This window comes from Vigna unguiculata, chromosome 8, assembly GCF_037176805.1.
Source record: "Vigna unguiculata cultivar grain cowpea cultivar isolate G323 ecotype 2 chromosome 8, ASM3717680v1, whole genome shotgun sequence".
In the NCBI taxonomy this organism is placed as follows: domain Eukaryota; kingdom Viridiplantae; phylum Streptophyta; class Magnoliopsida; order Fabales; family Fabaceae; genus Vigna; species Vigna unguiculata.
This window is the reverse complement of record NC_140799.1, coordinates 13,433,047-13,445,214: the sequence shown is the minus strand read 5'-3', so window position 1 is coordinate 13,445,214 and position 12,168 is coordinate 13,433,047.

Below are 12,168 nucleotides of genomic sequence, written 5' to 3'. Positions count from 1 at the left end.
AACATTATGCAGCTGGTCATCCAAGTCTTGGAACCTTGTTGTGCAATAAGCATGGTGTGCAATTTGTACCATGTTGAGATCTTGAAGCTGGTTGAGAACCATTCTCTAAAACTGGGAGTATGCAGATCCAATATTCTTAGGAGGGTTATAAATCTCAATTGCCATGGGTTGTGGTTCATCTTCCCTTTGGTTTCCTCCACTAGTTCCCGTTACATGGTCATTGGCTCCAACTTCAATATTAGCACCATGATCTCCTTCAACCAGCCAAGTGTTGCCTATCTTGGTGAATCCCATCTTGTGCATATTCCGTGTTGAAACATGATTTAGAAGATCAGTAGACTCCTTAAGCTCTCCTTCCATATCCACACCAAAGTGCTCAATGAACTTGGAGATGAGCACCACATATGGAAGCTTGAAATCCGTGAGCCTCTATGCCTTCATCATGTGGTCACGAATTGTGTATGTCCAGTCCACCATCACACCATTTTGAATGCAGTACATCACGATAAGATCACCTTCATTCATGGTTGCACGTTACTCCCCCTAGGCATGATGATCTTGGTCACCACCATAGCTGGTAACCTTTCGTCCACATGAAGCCTTCCCACATGGAAATTTCTAGTTTGCTCACCTTGATTACGCACACATTGGTTGAAGTATTGCACTTTGTTGAATTCATCCACTCCACTAGTTTCACCCTTGTGGATTTGCACACCTCTTTGCCTTAGCCAGCCACATCCTTCCATGTTTGCCTAGTGATTTCCATCTCCACACCTTTGACTCTTGTTTTGAGAATGCCATTGTTGAACTTGAGGTTGGCATAGAACACCTTCACCAAGTCTGGATACACCTTCACCTTCATTCAAGGTTGCATGATTACTCCCCCTAGGCATGATACCATAGCTTGCAACATTTCCTCCACATGAAGCCTTCCTACATGGAAATTTCTAGTTTGCTCACCTTGATTTCACACACATTGGTTGAAGTATTGTACTTTGTTGAATTCATCCACTACACTAGTTTCACCTTTGCAAACTTGCATACCTCTTTGCCTTAGGCCAGCCACATCCTTCCATGTTTGCTTAGTGATTTTCATCTCAAGACCTTTGACACTTGTTTTGAGAATGCCATTGCTGAACTTGAGGTTGGCATAAAACACCTTCACCAAATTTGGATACACCTTGCCTAAAAGTTCAAGGAATGTCTTCAATTTTTGACCTTTGAGATGTTGCTCAAGGTTGCCAAAGTTTTATGCTCTCATCCATGACATACGAATCACCTTAGGAAGAATGATTTGCTTCCTATTGATCTCAATCAAGAAGGTATAAATTATGTCTTCATGGCCTTCAAACCATACCTCATGCCTTCCTTGATTCATGGCATTGGGAGAGGATGGAGTAGGCGGGGTGGAGCTTTCATCATTTGAGGGGGTTGTTCGTGATCTTCTAGGCATGGTGAATTGTAGGTTTGGCTCTTACTAGCAAATGAGAATGCCAATGCATGATGCTTATGTAAGTATTTATAGAATCGACATGTTAATTTTTAAAATTAGTCAATTAAATTGTGCAGATATTCTATTTTCAATGCAGTACAAGAAATCACAGCCAATTAATTGTGAGGGAATCCGTATAAGTGATGCAGTGATGTGTTTCCCATGCATTTTATGAACAATCCACTCACAAACAGTTCACATCTAATGCATGCTCATTGGAAATCATGTAATTAAAGCACTTTATGATCAATGCAATCTGAAAAGTTGATTTTAGCTTATGTAATAGTGTTTCATGCTGCTACTACAGTCCAAAAATAGTCATGTGATGCATACTTTGACTAGGTCAATCAATTAAAATCAATTCAAGCAAATCCACATCAACATAAGTGATTTTAAGACATAGAAATATAGAGTCAGTTGACTAAAACTGTACTAGAAAACTGATTTTTGGTGTAGTGGCCTTTTAAGTGAAATCTATGTGTTAAATTTGCAGTTTTAACTGACTAAAAATATCAGATTACACGAAATTCACACCAGACCAATTTAAATCAAATATATGTGTTGTTTTGTGAGATTTAACAGATTGAAATAGTTCCAAAACACAAATTATGCAGATTTTTACATTTTAAGTGAAATCTATGTGTTGAATTTACAAATTTTGTTGACTAAAATTCTGGCAGTTTTCAAATTATGCAGATTTTACCACTTTAAATGCAGCACACACATGATCTAATAAGATTTACAAGCCAAACAAATATCAACATATATTCTTCATGTCAAAAATACCTAATTCAGTACTAAGCTTATTAAATCTATCACGAGCAAGTGGTTTAGTGAATAAATCTGCCAATTGATTTTCAATTTTCACAAACATGATTTCAATATCACCTTTTTGAATATGATCTCTTATGAAATGATGCCTGATTTCAATGTGTTTAGTTTTAGAATGTTGAATTGGATTCTTAGTTAGGTTGATTGCACTTGTATTATCACAATAAAGAGGTACCTTTTCTAGCTTTACACCATAATCCAAAATTTTATACTTCAACCATATGCTTTGAGCACATACATGTCCAGTTGCTATATACTTAGCCTCAGCTGTTATATACTTAGCCTCAGTTGTAGATAGTGCTACACATGCTTGCTTCTTACTATTCCATGAGATTAGGCTTGATCCAAGTAGATGGCATGTACCACTTGTGCTTTTCCTATCCAGTTTGCACCCTGCATAGTCATAATCTGAAAAACCACTAAGAACAATGTTAGATTCATTAGGATACCATAATCCAACATTAGTTGTTATTGGTATCGAACAACGGAATGTTTAGAGTTTGGACAAAAACTAAGAGGAGGGTGAATTGGGTTCTTAATAAAAATAGTGGTTTTAAATTTCCCCCCCTTTTTAATATCAAAGTTCAATTAAAATATTTCCTTTATTTTAATAAACACAATAAAATAAAGAGAGTAGGGAAGAGAAAATTGCACAAAGTATTTATACTAGTTCGGATCAAAAGACCCTACGTCCAATTGTTAATCTCTCAAAAACGAGATTAACTCAATCACTAAAATTAACAAAGTACAAACAAGATTATAAAAGAGTAAAGGATTAGAAAACACCTCTCTTGAATCACACAAGAGATGAAGACACCTTCCTTGAAAACCACAAGGGATGAAAACACCTTCCTTGAATCACACAAGGAATGAACACCTCCTTTGAATCACACAAAGGATGTCTGGCTTCTCCTAGCAATAACAACAACACTCAATCACTCAAGATCCCACTTGATGAAAGTTATCGCTCTACCCATACTAGGTTTTTCAAAGCCTTCCCACAGAGAGTTCTCAAGTACTGAGACTTCTCTAACTTCTATGTTTGATAATGAAAGCCTACCACTCTATTTATAGAAGCCTATTTAGAAATTAGGTTAAGAATATTAAAAGTTAAGTCACAACTGCCATAGATAATCAATTATCATAAGTGATAATCAATTATTCCAGAGCAATTTCTGAAAAACATTGTTTCGCGTTATCCTCTAAAATAATCAATTATTCCAGAGCAGTTTCTAAAAAATTTAAAAGAAAACTTTTAATAATCGATTATCATAAGTGATAATCGATTATCACAGTGCGTTATGTAAAAATAAGACTTTCTCTCAATGCCTTGCCTTTTGACTCTTGACCTACTAATTTAACTATCTTAAATAATGTACACATATTACAAGACTTTAAATAACTAAACTCTTAAGTCTTCAATTAATCTCTTAAATCGAAACATTCTTTTAAGTCTTCAACATTTTTCCATGCATAATCATCAAGTCTTCCATACTTCTTCAAAAGTCATCATCATCATCATCAAAACTCCTTATTGGAGGAAGATGTTCATCTTCTTCTTTTTGTCAACAGTTGTTCCTTTCAGATACTTGAGAATCCTTTTTGTAGCTTTGAAGTACGATTCCTTTGGATTGGAGTGGCAACTTCTTTGCAATCCTCCATTTTGAACTTTTTCAGTAGATCAAAACAGTATTTTGATTGGCTTAAAAATATCCCATGCTTGAGTTGCTTCACTTGCAACCCTAGGAAGTAGGTTAGCTCACCCATCATAAACATCTTAAATTCTCCTCGCATAGTTGCAACAAACTCTTCACATATGGAGTTATTATTTGATACAAAGATTATATCATGACCTTCTCTCAAATGTCTACAATAGAGACAACCCTAGGAATGAGTGAAGGGGATGGCTTATAGGTCATGCATTGCATTTTCATGTTGCATTTTGTGTGTTTGTCTATCTGTTCTAGTATTTTAATCGGCTATTGTTTCATTTCAGTCGACTGATTATATCTGTCTCAACTTCATGATGTATCATGTTTGTTTCTGTTCTGGTGTGTTTGTATTCGTATCAGCTACCTTGATACACCCCTATGTTAATGCTTTAATAAAAATTTTCATATTTCCAAAATGATCTATGCATTTACTTTCATTTGATGAATCCAAAAAGGGAGAAAATGTGAAAAATTGAGTAAAATTTGGAAAACCAGAAATAATATGCCAGAAATATAATACTGCAAACTTAATATAAAATATGAAGTTAAATCACATTATTAGTGATAGGGGGAGCATATGCATATGTGATATGTGTGTATGCTTATGTGCTTTTGCTTGGTTGTATGTTTATAATATTGGTTTCTTGTATGCAAAAGCTTTTTCAGGTTTCTCTATGGATCTTGCTCATCAATTCAAATTGAGGATGTTGGCTTCAACAATTCAAGGGGAGATTGTTGGCACAAGCAAGCTTGAAGCACAAAATTGATAAAGCCATGTGCATGAAGATCATAGGTGTTTGATGAAGATTGATGAAGATCCAGTTGAAGATTAAGTTTTAGTATGTTAAATGTAATGTTTTAGTGTTATATCTTGTTGGTAGGTTATATGACATAGGTTAGATGTGTTGTGTGCCTTAGTGTGTCTCTTTTAATCTGTTAAAATGGGTTTAACAGGCTAAAAGGCTTGCTTTATATAGTTTTTGGTATGAATGCATTCAGTTAGTTGAATTATTTTTCAATCAACTGATTTGACTTAAGTCAAGTGAAATTAGCTGATTGTACGGAAAATTCAATCGACTATTTTCACTTAAACCAGACTATATAAGTTGTGTTTTCCCGAGTAGAGGTGCGAATCTGAGTTTTTATGTACGAAACTTTGTCATTATTCACTGGAAAGCTCTCTCTCTCTGCAATACCTAGTTGCAACTCGTGTTTTGAAGATCTTGGTTGATCTTGGAGGCATTTTGTCTTGTGAGTAGCTTGAAGAACACATGCATGATTGGTTAGGGACAACCACCATCAAGTTTGGATGTTCTTGTGCCTCTGGTTGGTTTGCCTGATGTGATTTCAGGTCTATAAGTGTGATTCTTGCAGGGTGTGTGTCTAGATTTTTGTGTGAGTCAAAAATCTTGTGAGTTTTGTTGTTCAAAAGTGTAATCTTGGTATGTGATTTGTAAAACTTTTGAATATAGTGGAAACCAGGCTCAGGTTGTCTTGGTAAACTACATGTAACTCTGTGATTGAGTGAACTAGTATAAAAAAAACTATGCAATTCTCTTTCCCTCATCTCACTCACTTTGAATCTCTTTAAAAACTCAAGAAAACCAAGCAATTTGATCTTTGGAGTGATTTAATGCATTCTTGTGTAATCTGAGGTTGTATACTTGTTAAAAATATTGATTGGAACAAGTCTTGTATGTAAAAAATTGTTGTTTGAGTTGAATTTGCGAATTCTACATTCTGCATAAATCTCCAGTATTTTAGCCGACTGATTTCTCTTTTTAAGCGACTGTTTCATAGCTTCAAGAACAAATTAGTCTGCTATTTTATATTTTAATCGACTTAAAATGTATTGGTGTGCTGCATTTACATCCAAACTTTCCAGTCTATTTGATTCAATTGAAAAGAGGTTTAAGCTTTCAAAAAAGTTTTATAAAGCCAATTCAATCTTGTCTAGGGTATATGTATCACTCTCATGTACTTATAAAGACAATACAAAATTTTATCCTCTCTTTTCATGTTGCCCTTTTTTAGATTAGGGTCAATAGTAGTAGCTGCTTATCACAAATGCAGATAAACCTTAGATGAATAATTTATTATTTAAAGGGTTGTGAAGTGGGTATTTAAAAAAGAAAAAAAAGCAAGGTATGAAATGGTCATTTCCCTTTTATTAATTATTTACCCTTGAATTTTACTTAATATTTTGATTTTGGGCTATTCTCCTTTGAAGATATATAAATGAATAATGGGAATATATTTCATGAAATGCCTTTTTGGAACACAATTCTAACTAAATCACAATGTTTCATATGTTTTACATTTTATTTAATGAATCTATCGTGATTTGGTAACCTTTAATAGATTATAACCCTTTTTGTTAATTTTGATCTTAAAAATGGAAGTTTAAAAGATTGAATTTATTTGTTGGGAGGGTTAAAATTAGTTGATGTTAGTTTGTTTGCTCCTTGGTTGAAGCTTATTGTTTTTGTTTCTTGGTCATATGATGGACGTATGTACCTTGTCCATTAGTTTTGTGCTGGAAGGAACCTAGCCTTTTATATTCGAAGACATGGGAGAGTTCAACAACAAAAGGCCAGAAAATTTATGCACCAGCTTGGTAGCTTAGAGAATCTTGTAATAACACCATATGTATGTGAGACAGCAAAACAAAGGATGAAATAAGTAAATAGAGATCATGTGGTTACAATAATTAGGTTTAAAAGTTAGATAAGGGGATGGGGTCAGAGGATTGACATATAGCTTGGATTAAATGGGAAAAGTTATGTAGACCAAAGGTTAAGGGTAGGTTGGGAATTAAAGACATAGAAAAGTTTTCAATACAACTTTACTAGCAAAATTGAAATGGAGAATGAGTGTGGAAAATAAAGGGTTATGAATAATAGGATCATGGAGAAACTTAAATGAGTATAAGAGAGCAAAGCATGTATTATGGTCGTGGAAAAAGTTAAGTAAAGTGTGTGGGGAAGGGCGGTTAGATAGTTAGTTTGGTAACACCATACTATGAAAAGTGGGATCAGGAAATAAAACAAAATATTGGGAGGACAAATGGGCAAAAGAAATACCTTAGTCATAGGTTTCCTCGATTGTTTGCAATATCAAATAGTAAGGAAAAAATTATTGGACAACTGGTGAATGGAGAGAAATAAAGTAGGTCTGGAATCTATCTTGGAGGAGAGAGAGATTGGTATGGGAATCGAACCAAGAAGAAGAACTAATGCAAATAATAACAGACCAAATATTTGATAGTGAAAAGGAAGATACTTGGGCTTGGAAAGTAGATGAGGATGAAGTGTTTATAGTGAGGTGGTCTACATACAATATATTGCAAAATGCTTTAGTAGGGGAGAACACTCAATTGTTTAAAGTTTTCTGGATTTAGAAAGCTCTTTAGAATGCACAACATTTTGGATGGAGAAGGCCTATTAAATAAGGTACCAACAAAGGACAACTTAGTACACAAAGGTGTATGGCTAGGAAGTACTTCTAGTGAATTATGTAAACAAACTGAGGAGAGTGACACACTTATTTTATGGTTGCTCTATATCAAAGGCAGTTTGGGAACATTATGATAGGTGGGTGGGTATAAGCTTAGTGCATCATAACCTACCACAAACAAACTTCCAACAATTCTACCTATTGATTCTAAATGGAAAACAAAAAATGTTTGGAAGGTAGTATGATTATCAATTATTTGGGCAGTATGGAATCACATGAATGATGTATTATTTAGGCAAGGTAAGGTTGATATAGTGGAGATTTTTAGTATGACACAGCTAAATGCTTGGTTATGGATCAAACACAAAATCTTTTCTATTCCATTTTCATACGCCGACTGGTACCAATGTCCTATTCAATATCTAAAAACCTTGTGAAGCAAAATTGGTGAGATAAAAGACTAGTATTTGAGTTGCTTACAATATTTGACACGTTCTCGTTTCAATGTTTACTGGAAAACATATTTGACAAGTGAAAAAAATTTAACATAATTTGATTATAATGATTATATCTATTCACTTTTAAATTTTATGGTCAAAATGTATCAAAGTTTTAGACAGAGACGAATTCCAATTATGTGTCAAAGTTCAGATATCAAAATATCATAAAAGATTAGGTTATCTATCAAGATGCATAAGCAAAGTAGATTATTGGTTTAATTTTAACTATATTGTAAATCAAGATTAATAAAATGTCATTGAATTGAAACTTTCAAATGATAAAGTCAATCAAACTCAATATATGTTTAACAATGTGTTTACACTAAAATTATACCTTGAAACTGAACATGACCTTAGCCTCGACAAAATTCTAATTCTTGTATTGAACTTCTAGCAATGAAAATATTAGAAGGTTTATTGAGTTATAATAAAGGCATGCTATATACAAATGATGCATGGCTTAAGAAATCAACAAATTAAGAGAAAAAAATTGGAAAATAAGCATTGAATAAATTAAAAACAAACATTTTCTTTGTGCTTTTATTTTGTTCCAACTTTTTTTTTCTTGTTTTTTATTTACTTTTGCAACAAATTTGTAGAACAAAATTGACTCTTTTTTTTTTATTTTAAAGAGGACGAATAAAATTGAATTTACTTGAGAGATTATATAAACTACAGAATATTTAATAAATAAACTATTTTTATAATTTTATTTATACAAAATATGTTGGTTTATATATATATATATATATATATATATATGTATATAATTTTCTATTTTTAAAAATGTTAAAATAAAAAAAAGGTTAAAATATTTCTTTGGTCTTTGTTTTTGTACCAAAATATTAAATAGGTTCCTAGATTTTTTTAGCCTCAATTAGGTCTATATTTTTAAAAAAGTATAACAAATAAACCCAAATCGTCAACGATGTTAAAATCATTAATGACTTTTTGTGTTAGCATGCATATGTGGCATCTTTTTTATGATGTGGATTTATTATTTTATTCAAAACAATATTATATTTTTACTAGATAGGTTAAAATAAAATAAAAAAGAGTTGTCATTTTCATTTGAGAGAGAGAATAATGGATTACGACGATTACAAACGTTGATCGAAGGTCGTCAATAGTGATGGAAAGGGATTTTCAGGCATTGCAAGTGTGTTTGTCGGTGAGTGAAGGTCATCTATAGTGAAGGTGAGGTTCAATTTGTTTTATTTCGTCAATTACTTTTGTTGATTGGGTTTTTGGAGGTCACATTTTAGGTTTGGGATGTTTTGGTTGATGAGAATGTTGTGTTGTTGGGGTATCACCTTATTATTGATTTTAAGTTGTGGCCCTCCATTTGATTTGAACATTGAAGTTTGTATAAGTTGTGGTTCCCCATTTTAGTGTGTTGGTCTTGTGGTGGTATGAACTGTAATATGTTTATTATTTTGTGAGCAAAGTTTGCAAGTGGGATGTCTGAGGACCATTTTGAAGTGGTGGTCCACCATATTGGGCATTTCCTTAGTAATGGGAAACTATAGGGGAAACGACAACGTGATTTGTTGACCTAGATACGTAGATCTATTTCGAGGTTGTTAATAGACTAAAAGAGTTAGGACATGTTGAACTGAAGGAGTTGTGGTACTATATAGGAGGTGGGTCAATGTTGAAAGATAGGTTACAACTTTTCATTGATGACAAAGGTGTAATGCTTAACATATCTATGATAAATGGTGTAGTTCATTTGTATGTCATACACAAAGTGTCTGAACTTGAGATAATAAACATGATTGAAGGGGTTGGGTTGGAGGAAGGGGGCCAATTTGTGGTTGATGATGAAGGTCAGAAAGAATTAGAAGGTGATGTTGAAGGTGAAAAAGAGTTAGATGAGGAGGATGAGCAGGTGATGCTAATGGCGAAAAAAAGTTATATAAGGAGGATGTGCATGAGGGTCATGTTGAAGCTGAAAAAAAATTAGATGAGGAGGATGAGCCTGGTCGTCATGCTGAAACTAAAAAAAGTTAGGTGAGAAGGATGAGCATGAGGGTCATGTTGAAGTTAAGGAGTTTAGTGATAAAGGACTAGTGAAGTGGATGGTTATGAAAGCCTTGATTGTGACATAGATAATGATTCATGGATGGTTATGTGGAATGTGAAGTGGTAGGTACTCTAGAAGACATTGCAGGAGTAGTGGGTTCCAAACAAGAAGAGTGTACTGATTCAGATGATGATGATGAGGAAGTAAGGAATGACCCGAAATTGTTCGATATTGAGTGGCTTTTAGATGAGTTGCTTAATGCTACAGACATTGATAAGGAAGATAATAATATAAAAAGTTATGAAAGATTTGGAGCATTTGCAATGCCAAAAAGTATGCATCAATACAAATGGGAAGTAAGAACTTATTTCACTAAGAAAAAGGAATTTACAGAAGCCATTTGAATGTATGCATTGGCAAATGGGAAGAATTTGAAATTTGATAGGAATGACAAGAGAGTTAATGTGAAATGTGTTGGTGCCAAAGGAAAATGCAAATGGTACGCTTATTGTACTTATATGTTTGTAGTGAACTCATGGCAGCTAAGGAAAATAATAGATAATCATAGCTCTAATAGAGAAGATGGAGAAGAAGTTACAGAAAACCCACATATGAAGATCATGGACATTAGAGACAAGGATAGTAGGAAATGGAATGTAGGTATCTCTAGAAATATGGCTTTTAGTTCTAAAGCTATTGCAAGAGACATTGTTGACGGGTCATTTGCATAGCAGTATAGAAGAATACATAATTATGCATATGAGCTTTTGAGAAGAAATCCAGGCTCTACAGTAAAGGTCAAAGTGGTAGACATTGATGATCACGTAATAATTATGAGATTCTATGCATGTTTGAAAGCATGCAAAGATAATTTGACGTCATGTAGACCTATCATTGCTTCCTTTAATGGCTATTCAACTGTCTCCAAAAATGCTCCAAGTGAAGACAGAAAAATGAATAAGAGGTTCTACCTATAAAACTGCTAAACCCAAATGTGGTCACATCACCACACATGTGCAAAATTATAAAAATGCCATTTTGAACAGCATAATTACAAAAATGCCAATAAAAGATGGCCCATGACCAATGTTAACGTGGAAAAGACAAGCTTATGTGGCATTAACATGGCATTCCTCTCTTTAGCCTAAAATGAAGTCTTTAAGCCCAAAACTGCTTCACAAAAGATCTTGAAATAATTATAAACGAAAATTAGACCAATTAAACCCGAATTAGCAAAAATCTGAATTACTAACACAATGAAGCTCAATAAATGAAAATGCATTAACAATAGACAATTAAGCACTAAACATTCGTAAAGATGGGTAGATAAAGGTAAGAACATAGGAGAAAATAATGACTCATCATACATCAAGAAGAAATGGGTGTCCAACAAATCAAAGATACCATCATATGGAGGCTCAATATGCCCAAAAATACTAAACAAATTCCAAAAGGAATCAGGCCTAACCAAGCATTGGATACCAAGGTATATGAAATTTTTGTCCTCCTTTTAGTTTAAGTATGCCAAGTTGGTCCTCTATTTTGTCCAATTTGTCTCAATTAGGTCCTCAATTCTATGATTGTCATATTTATGGACTTGTTACTGAAATCAGGTGGTCAACAGATAAGTTATTTGAAATCTGGCACGCTTCACTACTTGGGAAGCAGTTTGTTAGGAACATTGACAACATGGAATGCACATGCAAAAAATGGAGCATAAGTGGAATTCCTTTTTGTCACGCCCCAGCTACGATGAAGATTTTGAATATAAATGGAGAAGACTTTATCTTTCATTGGTTTAAGAAGTCAACCTATGAAGAAACATACACCTTAATTATCTACCCTATCAACGATCAGCAAGTGCGGGAGATCACGTCTTATCCCAATGTCATGCCTCAAATTAAAAGAATATTGCCTCGAAGACCTAAGAAAAAGACAAGACTAAAGTTCTAGGAGATAAAGAAGGATGATACTCAATTAAGAAAATGAGGGTTTCGTAAAAGATGTGTTGTGTTTAGGGAAGTTGGACACAACAAAAGTTCTTGTTCGTAGAGAACTATTCAACAACAAACTGAATTAGTATATCCACCATAATCTATGCCACCAATAACAACCCCACCAACAGATACACAATCTATGCCATCAACAAAA